Genomic DNA, 10025 nt, shown 5'->3' with positions numbered 1-10025 from the left:
TAACTGGGCAGTACAACACACAAAAGGTGAATGCCCATCAAAAATTTTAAAATGCTACTAAGCATGATCTATTCCTCTGGATACACATATCAAACTTGAAAAGATAGAGAACTGGTCTTAAACACACACTCTTTATACATCTCATTTTGGGAAAGGAGTCTGGCTATTTGAGTTTCCGGATAGCAAAGAGAGTCAAGAAGGTAAGAATCAATGTCTTTTGTATGAGTTCACAGACAAAACCATGCAATAATATAAAACTATTTGTATGAAAATGACTTTCCTTACAGCCTAAATACCTAAATATTTATTTATATTTAAAGATTTGAAAAATGGAAAGAGAAAGTCCATATATGTTTTTAGTGAAAGTGAAATGATAGTGGAAAATTATGTTCTGAACTAGATAATGAGTCCAAGTATAAGCTGATTCAGACAGTAGTCACATTAAAAATTTATATGTGAAAGCAGTGAACTAAAGAATTCTGCAGATGATTACCTTTCAAAAAACATCAGATGAAATTATTTCCGAAATAGTAAGACATAAGTTTAGGTAGTGGTCTCCAAATATTTGTACTACTAGCTTCCTACTCTCAGCTAAGTACTAATACATTTGAGTTAGAGATTTCAATTTGTCTCTTTAAAGGAGTGAAACAAACCATTTCATATGAGAAATTTGGTCTTGTTTTCCTACACTGTTTCTGTACATTTCTGTTTTCACATTTGCTCTGTGTCTTCCCTCCACCCCTCCCCCATACCCCCCGACCTCCATGGTAGCTAGGAGGCTAATTTAATCAGAATATTTAATGTAACACTCAGCACAAATGTGTAATAAGAGGTCTCTTAAGTAGACTGTTCCTACACTTTTGTGGATGTACTCAACCTTGCTTTTTCTGTGTGAGACACAGCATTTGCTTTTCTATTCCTTGATATCACATTGAACACCCAAGAGTAAATGCTTAGCCTCAACCATCTGGCTCTTACTGCCTAACAAATAACAAGCCACACTTCCCCTTAATACTCTTTTAAGGTTAAAAATATTTAAAAGTTTTTGTATACATGGCAATTAATATGCATGTCTTGTATCACTTCTTATTAAAATAATGAATTGGAGAAGATATTCTTTAAAAGTTAACATAAAGTTTTATATTTAGAATTCTCTATTATATTGGCTCATGTAAAATACATTTAACAATTTTAGAGAACAGCTAAATAGAACCTTATGCCTTATATGTGTATGTTTGTGTGTGTGTCTATGTACAGAGTCACAAATATTTGAGCTATTTATTTCAAATGTAATGTACATGTGATATCCAGGATGGAAATTATTAAATTTATTCAATTATTTAATAAGAAATTCTTATTAGATTTATGCCATCATGATTCACTTATTTAACCATTTTAGTATAAACTGGGTATCTAAAGATTTTAAAGCATTAGTACAAACAAATTTCATTAATTTTATTAATTTAATTTTTTTAAAGATTTATTTATTTATGCATACAAGAACTGGATGCAAGCCAGAGGTCCAGGTGGCAGGGGGTGAGAGGATTCACCACAGAGGGTGGGTAGCAGAACAGGAGGATCTATTGAAGTACACTGCTGAGGGGAACAGCAGCCTAGGCAGAAGAGGTCTGCTGCAACATGTGGGTTGCTTGCTGGCCTGCTGGGGATCAAACTCATGCTGCACTGTATGGCAATAGCTTGATAGCATTGTCTTTAACCCCTGTGCCACCAGGGAGGCCCCAAATTTTATTAATTTTAATGTCTTAATTTTGTTTTCCCAATTTTTCATACTAGATCAAATGTCCTCCCAAAATGTGTATGCACCTATACACATTTCACCATAAACAAGAATAATTCATTATAAAATCCAGGGGTTCTTACATTCACACTTCAATCCATCCTCTTTACCACTAACAGCTTATTTTCAATCTACTTCCCATTTCTGCACTTTGTGCCTTTGAACGAGACTCACGTTCACTAAATTATCTCCTAATTCTAAGACTCTTGTTGGTCTTTGTTCAGGTCTGTCATACCCAGAAAGACCATCTGAATACTTTGAAGGGTGAATTTCTATTAATTTACTCCAGTCATACTACTAAAAACCATGATGCTTGAGGCTTCCCAAGAATCATGAAATGGGAAAATTCTTTCAGAGTTAAGCTCACAGATAGTTGTAATGGTCATTGAGGTCACATTTCAATGACAAGATTGTCTTGCAATGTTCAGTTTATTGATAGTTATTTCCATAAACACATACACATAGACAAGACACAGACACACCCATACACATGCAAAACTCCTGTCTTTGCTATTGTGAACACTCTGACTCAGTGTGGGAAGACCAGTTTTTCTCTGGTACACAGAGTCCCAGCAGCTCTACTTCAACTCCCAGGTCACTGTGTACACTCAGTGTTCCTTTGTGATAAGTTGTCTTTCAGACACTATGTTCACAAAATTTAAATTTGTTTTCACATATATTTCTCACTCTACTTAGACATTTCCATATTGTGACAGAGAGAGGAGAGTGAACCGACAGTGAGGTTAGGTTGCACAATAACTTTGTAAGCTGGATTCCAAATGGACTCCATTAATGGAAGCCATTGGCAAGAGAAAGTATGGCAAGAGAATGCACCACTCATTTTCATCCATAACTACTTCTATTACTATTTGATTTCTAAAATGAAGGCTCTTGTAAAGCCACCAAAATTATTTAATATTTAATTATTTGCATTTGTTCTACATTTCTAAAATTTCATTATATTTCACATAATCTGTGTGTGCCTCAAGAATCAAGGGACAGAAAATTAAATTGTTCTCAATTTCTATCCTCCATCCTTTCACATTTACTGAAAAAAAATTCAATTACTTGTTGCATATATCATTAATGGACTTTACCTCTTTGAAAAACAATGCAAAGTAAGTCTCTCTTAAGTGCCCATTACTTTCATTAAAAAGCAATCTGCTTTCAAAAAGTACAAAGCCCTTAACAATTATAGTCTGATTCTTCCACTTGGATCTGCTGGTATAGGTTAAATCAAGGTGTGCTGCAACAAACTTGTCTCCTGTTTCAAATTAGAGTGAGAAAGAGGTTTCCTTTCTATGAAAAATGGATCAGTATTATTTCGTGATTTTCAGGTGGAGAGGAGATAGCAAGTGTGTTTCAAACTGTAATTTTGTCTTGCAGGCAGATTCCAGAGTTTTTCTTTCAAAGAGTATCTCCAAATGCCATTAAAATGGTTATCCTGATTAAATAGTGCTAGGACCTTCCTGTAATTTTTTTGTTTTCAACCTATTTTATGGATTGAAATGGGATAACAAATTATAAAGAATTATTTTCTAACCTGATACAGAACAATTCACTTTACTGCCTATATAATTTAGATTTTTTTTTTTTTTTACATAACAAACATTTGAAACACCACTATTTAGGTCACACTTCCTACAGTCTGAAGATTTGGGCTAGCTTTGGTCTAGTCAAGGTTCAACTGGTGAATATGCATGCCTTTGTTATAAGCAGTCAGGATAGTTGAGGCTTGATTGACTGTTGACTAGACCCCCTCAGATCTTCATGTGACCCTCATCCTCTGCCATTCTATTTGATTTCATCCATCATGGTTCTCAAACATTCCAATAGCATCAAGACCCACTGTAATTTTCATCAATTCTTTGCTCTTTCATATTTGCTAATGCACATTGGCCAAAAAAAAAAAAAAAAGTGGCAAACACAGTCTGGGAAAACAACCCAAAGGCATGGATAAAAAGAAGGGAATGGTTTGTAGCAAATTTTGCTATCAATTACAAAACTCCTAAAGTTAAAAATAATTGAGTTTCATGAATATTGCTATACACTCAAACTGAATTGTTTCTTTCTAAGAAAGAAGCTAATAGTCTTATAAACTGACCTGTAAATGGGTATCCTAAATCTTCTGTCCTCTGGAAACTGTTCTGTCCTGCTGGAAATTGTTTTTGTACCTTTTCCACCTCTATTTCCTTTCTTAGTTTTGTTATTTGTGATTTAACGTGTTATGTGTAAACTCAAAAACAAATCCTATCATAAGTAGTACAATCTTTCATTAAGTGAATTTTTTATTTTATTTTATTTTTTTAAAAAGATTTATTTATTTATGCATATAAGAGCTGGGGTACAGGCCTGAGATGCAGGGGCAGGGTGAGAGGATTCAACAGAGAGAGAGTGGGGAGCAGAACAGGTGGATTGACTGAAATACACTGCTGGGGACCAGTGGGAGAGACAGGAGAGGTCTGCTGCGCCATGTAGGTCACCTCCCTGGTCAGGATTGAAGTGGTGCTGCAGAAGTTGCAGATAGCTTCATTGTGTTAATGCTTAACCTCTTGCACCACCAGGGAGTCCCTAAGTGATTTTTTTATAGAATCGGTTCACTAAACTATCTCCATTTCCTAACCAATGATTGTTTCTTGACAAACTAAAAAATGTTTTTTCAACTGCGTTACATTGACTTTTGTCTCACAATTCTTTGTCTTTTCTTAGTGCATTCGTAGTCTCACCCTGCTTTTTTCACTGTTGATTCTGAATTTATGACAGTTTTGATGCTCATTTTCATCTACTACAAATTTTTTATAAGTGCCTGTGAATTACGTCTTCTCTTTCAATTTAGTCATTGGCTAATGGGGCTTACCATTAGGTTCAGAGTTCAGACAACCTACATCCTGTCCCCCCCCATCAGTGATTTAAAAATACATGTCCAAAATCTTTCCACTATTTCATTTGAAATTTTAAGTGAAAAATAGGGATTTTAATAGGTTCTTAGCTATTAGTGATTATAAAAGCAGATTTAATATATTTTTAAACATTTATTTATTTATGCATATAAGAACTGGGGTATGGGCCAAAGGTGTGGAGGTGAGAGGACTCAACAAAGACAGAGTGGGGTACAGAACAGGTGGATTGAAATAACTGCTGAGGGGAGCAGTGGGTGATCCAGGAGAGGTCTACTGTTCCATGTGGGTAGCTCCTTGGCCAGGGATGGAACTTGTGCTGCAGTGGCTATGGATAGCATCATAGGTTGCATCTTAACCCCTTGCGCCACCAGGGAGGCCCTGATAGTAGATTTAAATTAAGGTTCAGGTTAATATAATGAAAGCCTTGAAACAATCAATTTCTAATTGTTTTCATTATTGAGATACTTGCTATAGCGATGAATGGCCAGGTTCTGAGGCAGAATTTTTGCAGATTGAGGAGAATCTGCACCTTTGTGCATTATAGACCAGATATTTAGTATTGTGGATATTGAATATAGACCTAAAAAACTATCAAAGCAGGGAAACAAGAGTTTCTATTAAAAAATTCATTTTGGATACCTCCAGAAAACATACAAGTGGTCATCACAAAGAAAAACAGAGCTTTACTTGACTCCTTTCCCTTACACTTTATTTGAGGTTTGCATTGTATTATTTTGAATTATGTGGTTGAGGATTAGTGTAGCTTCCCAATGTTTAGAGCTACTTGAGGTATCTCAAGTGGCATTACCCCAAACTTCTAATTCTGAATATACTGTATCCCTCCTTGACTTTTGGATTTTTTTTTTTAAGTTTTATTTTATTTATACAAGAGCCAGGGTACAGGCCAGAAGCACAGGAGGGTGACTGGATTCACCAGAGACAGAGCAGGGAATAGACCGGGCAGACTGACAAAATACACTGCTGAGGGGAGCAGTGGGCGAGACAGGAGAGGTCTGCGTGCCATGTGGGTTGTTCCAAGGCCAGCTGGGATCGAACCGGCACTGCACAGGCTGCGGACAGCTTCACAGCATTGTGCTCAACTGCCTGCGCCACCAGGGAGGCCCGACTTTTACATTTGTATATGTTTTCTTTGGGTATCTTTATTTCCATTCTTTACCTATAATACTGCTATTTTCCTTAAACATCGAATTTAAATAGTGAATTCATCTTTTTCTATTTCTACTCTAATTCTATAACACACCATTTTACAATAAAAATCAACATGTTGAAAAAATTTCGTCATCATCATTATTAATCTCTTTTTCATATCTGGAACTATCTATAGGCTGAACATTATTACTTAACAACACTTTAATTCTGCTCAAGATTAGATTAAGTGACTGGTAACTGGTAATACATAAGTATGTGCTGAATGGATGAAAACATGAATTAACTAATAATTTAATGAATGAAACTTGAAATAATGATTATATGTACAAATAAATAGTTTAGATAGTAGAACAATTCATTAGTTTGGACCATATTAGGTGATATTTCCTTTTTCAACTTCTTAATTTAAACAATTAGATGAAAATCCTGCATTAGAAATTTTAACATTCTGTGATTACAGTGGTGTCTATTTTATTTCCCATATAACTTTTTTAGATCATAAGAAATAAAATAATAAATTTACACTTAATCAGCTGAAATTTGGAGCAGTCATCCATGCTTTTGTCTGTGTCTGTACACGTTTTTTTAAGATTTATTTATGCATACAAAAGCTGGGGTGTAGACCAGAGGTGTGGGGGTAAGAGGATTCATTAGAGACAGAGTGGGAGCAGAACAGGTGGATCTACTGAAATACACTGCTGAGTGGAGCATCAGGCAAGACAGGAGAGGTCTGCTGCTCCAGGTAGGTTAGCTCCTTGACCTGGGATCAAACTCATGCCGCCGTGGCTGCCAATAGCTTTACTGTGCTGAGACATAACCCTTGCTCCATCAGGAAGGCCCTGTATTTATGTATAATTAAATATATTGAACAAATTTGGACAAATAAATGTATAGAACTACAACAAGCAACAAGCGAGAAAGTAACAATTGCATAATTGCAAGTTTATTATTAGCTATATGCAGTGTTATAATGTTGTTCGTAATCTAAAATAAAGGTAAATATCTTATTAGCATTTTCCTTCAGATCTTCTAGGACAAAACATGTGTAGTGAATGTGTGATCATGCTAAAAGATAAATTCTCAAGAAATTATTACAAGGTGATGGAATGTTCTTTTTTTAATGAAAATAAAATTGTGCATGCCAGTGCTTGGCTTTTTAATTCCACTTCAGCCTAAATCTGTTCACGTACAAACCTGGCTTGTTGATTGAGTTGTTTCATTAGCAAAATGAAATGAGACACATGAAACACTTGGGAAAACAGTGAGATTTAGAAGCAGAGAGTAAATTCAAAAGAGATGATTTGAAGGTTATGTGCTAAAAGTTCAGTTTCTCCAACTAATTAGGGCTGTTGGGACCATTATAATGTTTAGTTTCTAGGTCAAATTAAGTTTAGTGGCTTATTCTTTAACCAAATGAAAAATAAAGTTAATAAATATTTTATAATATAATTATTTCCCCTCAAAAATCTGTCATCATTTATTGTTTCATTTTTCTTTCCCTTTATTTTTTCAGCAAACAAAAGCAGGTAGTTAAAAATTAAAGTAATATGAACTATTAAATTTGCATATTTTGAATTTGTATTTAGGATTTTTTATAAATTTTAATATGATATATCATTTAATGCTATGTACTTTTATTATTACATTCTAATTAAATTATTAGCCTTAAATTCTTTGGCATTAAAAATCCCTTACCAAAGAAAAATAGTTTAAGAGAACTTAACTCAAAGTTATTTTACCTAATAATTTTAGAGAATTTATACTCTAGGAGGATTATTGTTGGTTATGGTAATTTTTTAATGTTATAAATGTAAAATAACATGCATTTATTTATATTCATAGAGATTGCATGTCCCAATTCTCATTCTATTTTGTTTTCTTTTTTTTTTTCCTGCTATATTTTTATTATTTATTTTTAAATATTAAATTTTATTTTTATATTCCCCCATACAATTGCAAACGCCCCATTCTGACCCCATCCTTCCCCTCCCGCCCCCCACCCCCCAAAAAGTGTCTCTGTTCATAGTTTTTTTGTTGATTTTGATTTTCACTTTCTTATTTCATTTTCCTGGTCCCTTATTTAAGTTTTCTAGATTCCTGCTATGAGTGAGACCATCCGGTATTTTTCTTTTCTTTTGGCTTATTTCGCTGAGCATGATCCCTTCCAGTGCCATCCATGTTGCTGCAAATTGCATGTGTTTATCTTTTTTGAATGCTGAGTAATATTCCATGGTATATATGTACCACATCTTCTTGATCCAGTCATCTATTTTGGGCATTTGGGTTGTTTCCAAAGCTAGCTATTGTAACAGTGCTGCTATAAACATAGGAGTGCAGGTGCTCTTTGGAATGATGTTTTCTGTGTCCTTTGGGTAAATACCTAGGAGTGAATTGCTGGATCATTGGAAGCTCTATGTTTAGTAGGTCCAGAAATCTCCACACAGCTCTCCATAGTGGTTGGACCAGTTTGCACTCCCACCAACAGTGCACAAGAGTTCCTTTTCTCCACATCCTCGCCAACATTTGTTGTGCTAGTTTTTAATATGTGCCATCTCACTGGTGTGAGATGGTATCTCATTGTAGTTTTGATTTGCATTTCCCTGATTACAAGTGATGTTGAACATTTTTTCATATGTCTGTGGCCATTTCATTTCCTCTTCAGAGAATTTTTTTTAGCTCTTCTGCCCATTTTTTGACTGGATTATTTTCTTTGTTGTTGCTGAGTCTCATCAGCTCTTTGCAGATTTTTGTGATCAGTCCTTTATCATTAGTGTTGGTGCAAAAATGTTCTCCCAGTTGGTGGGTTTCTCTTTGTTTTTGTTATTGTCTCTTTTGCTGTGCAGAAGCTCTTTTGATGTAGTCCCAGCTGTTTATCTTTCTCTTCACTATCACTGCTTTGGGTGATGTGTCTGTAAAGATGTCTTTGATGTGCAAATCCCGTAGTAGTGTTCCTATATTTCCTTCTATGTATTTTATGGTTTCAGGTCTATGTCTAGTTCTTTAATCCATTTTGAGTTGATTTTTGTGTATGGTGTGAGGTAGTGGTCAAGCTTCATTCTTTTGCATGTAGCGACCCAGTTTTCCCAGCACCATTATTGAACAAACTTTCTTTGCTCCAATGCATAGTCTTTGCTCCTTTGTCAAAGATTAGTTGACCATAAATCTGTGGGTTTATTTCTGGATTTTCTATTCGATTCCATTGGTCTGTATGTCTGTTCTTTTCCAATACCATGCAGTTTTGATGATTATGGCTTTGTAGTAGAGTTTGAAGTCTGGGGAGTGTGATGCCTCCATTTCCTTCTTTTTTTTTCAGTAGAGCTTGGCTATTCGGGGTTTTGGTGATTCCATATGAATTTCATCAATAATTGTTCTATTTCTTTGAAGAATTCCATTGAGATTTTGACAACACATCAACAAAAAGAAATATAAAAACCATATGATAATATCAATAGATGCTGAGAAAGCTTTCGACAAAGTGCAACACCCATTCATGATAAAGCCCTTGAAATTCTTGGGATACAAGAACATACCTCAACATCATATAAAGCCATCTATGACAAGCCAACAGCCAGTATCATTTCAATGTTAAAAGCTGAAAGCAATTCCATTAAGATCTGGAACAAGACAAGGATTGTCCACTCTCACCACTGCTTTTCAATATAATACTGGAAGTCCTAGCCAGAGCAATAAGACAAGAGAAAGACATCCAAGGAATCCAAATAGGAAAAAGAAGTCAAACTATCACTATTTGCAGATGATATGATAATATACATAGAGAACCCCAAAATCTCCACAGAAAAAACTAATTCAACTCATCAATCAATTCAGTAAAAGTGGCAGGATACAAAATCAACACGCAAAAGTCAGTAGCCTTCCTATACACAACAATAAATCTGAAGAAGAAGAAATCAAAAAAAAACCACCCTTTTATTATCGAAACAAAAAAATCAATATTTGGGAATAAATCTAACAAAGAGGTAAAGGACCTATACAAGAAAACTATAAAAACACTGTAAAAGAAATAGAAGAAGACACAAGAAATGGAAAGACATCCCGCTCATGGATTGGAAGAATAAACATTATTAAAATGGCCATCCTACCAAAAGCAATATACAGATCAATGCTATTCCAATCATTCTATTTTGTTTTCTAATGCT

This window comes from Talpa occidentalis, unplaced genomic scaffold (genome assembly GCF_014898055.3).
Source record: "Talpa occidentalis isolate TD23 unplaced genomic scaffold, MPIMG_talOcc4v2.1 talOcc4.6, whole genome shotgun sequence".
NCBI lineage: Eukaryota > Metazoa > Chordata > Mammalia > Eulipotyphla > Talpidae > Talpa > Talpa occidentalis.
This window is presented reverse-complemented; position numbering follows the sequence as displayed.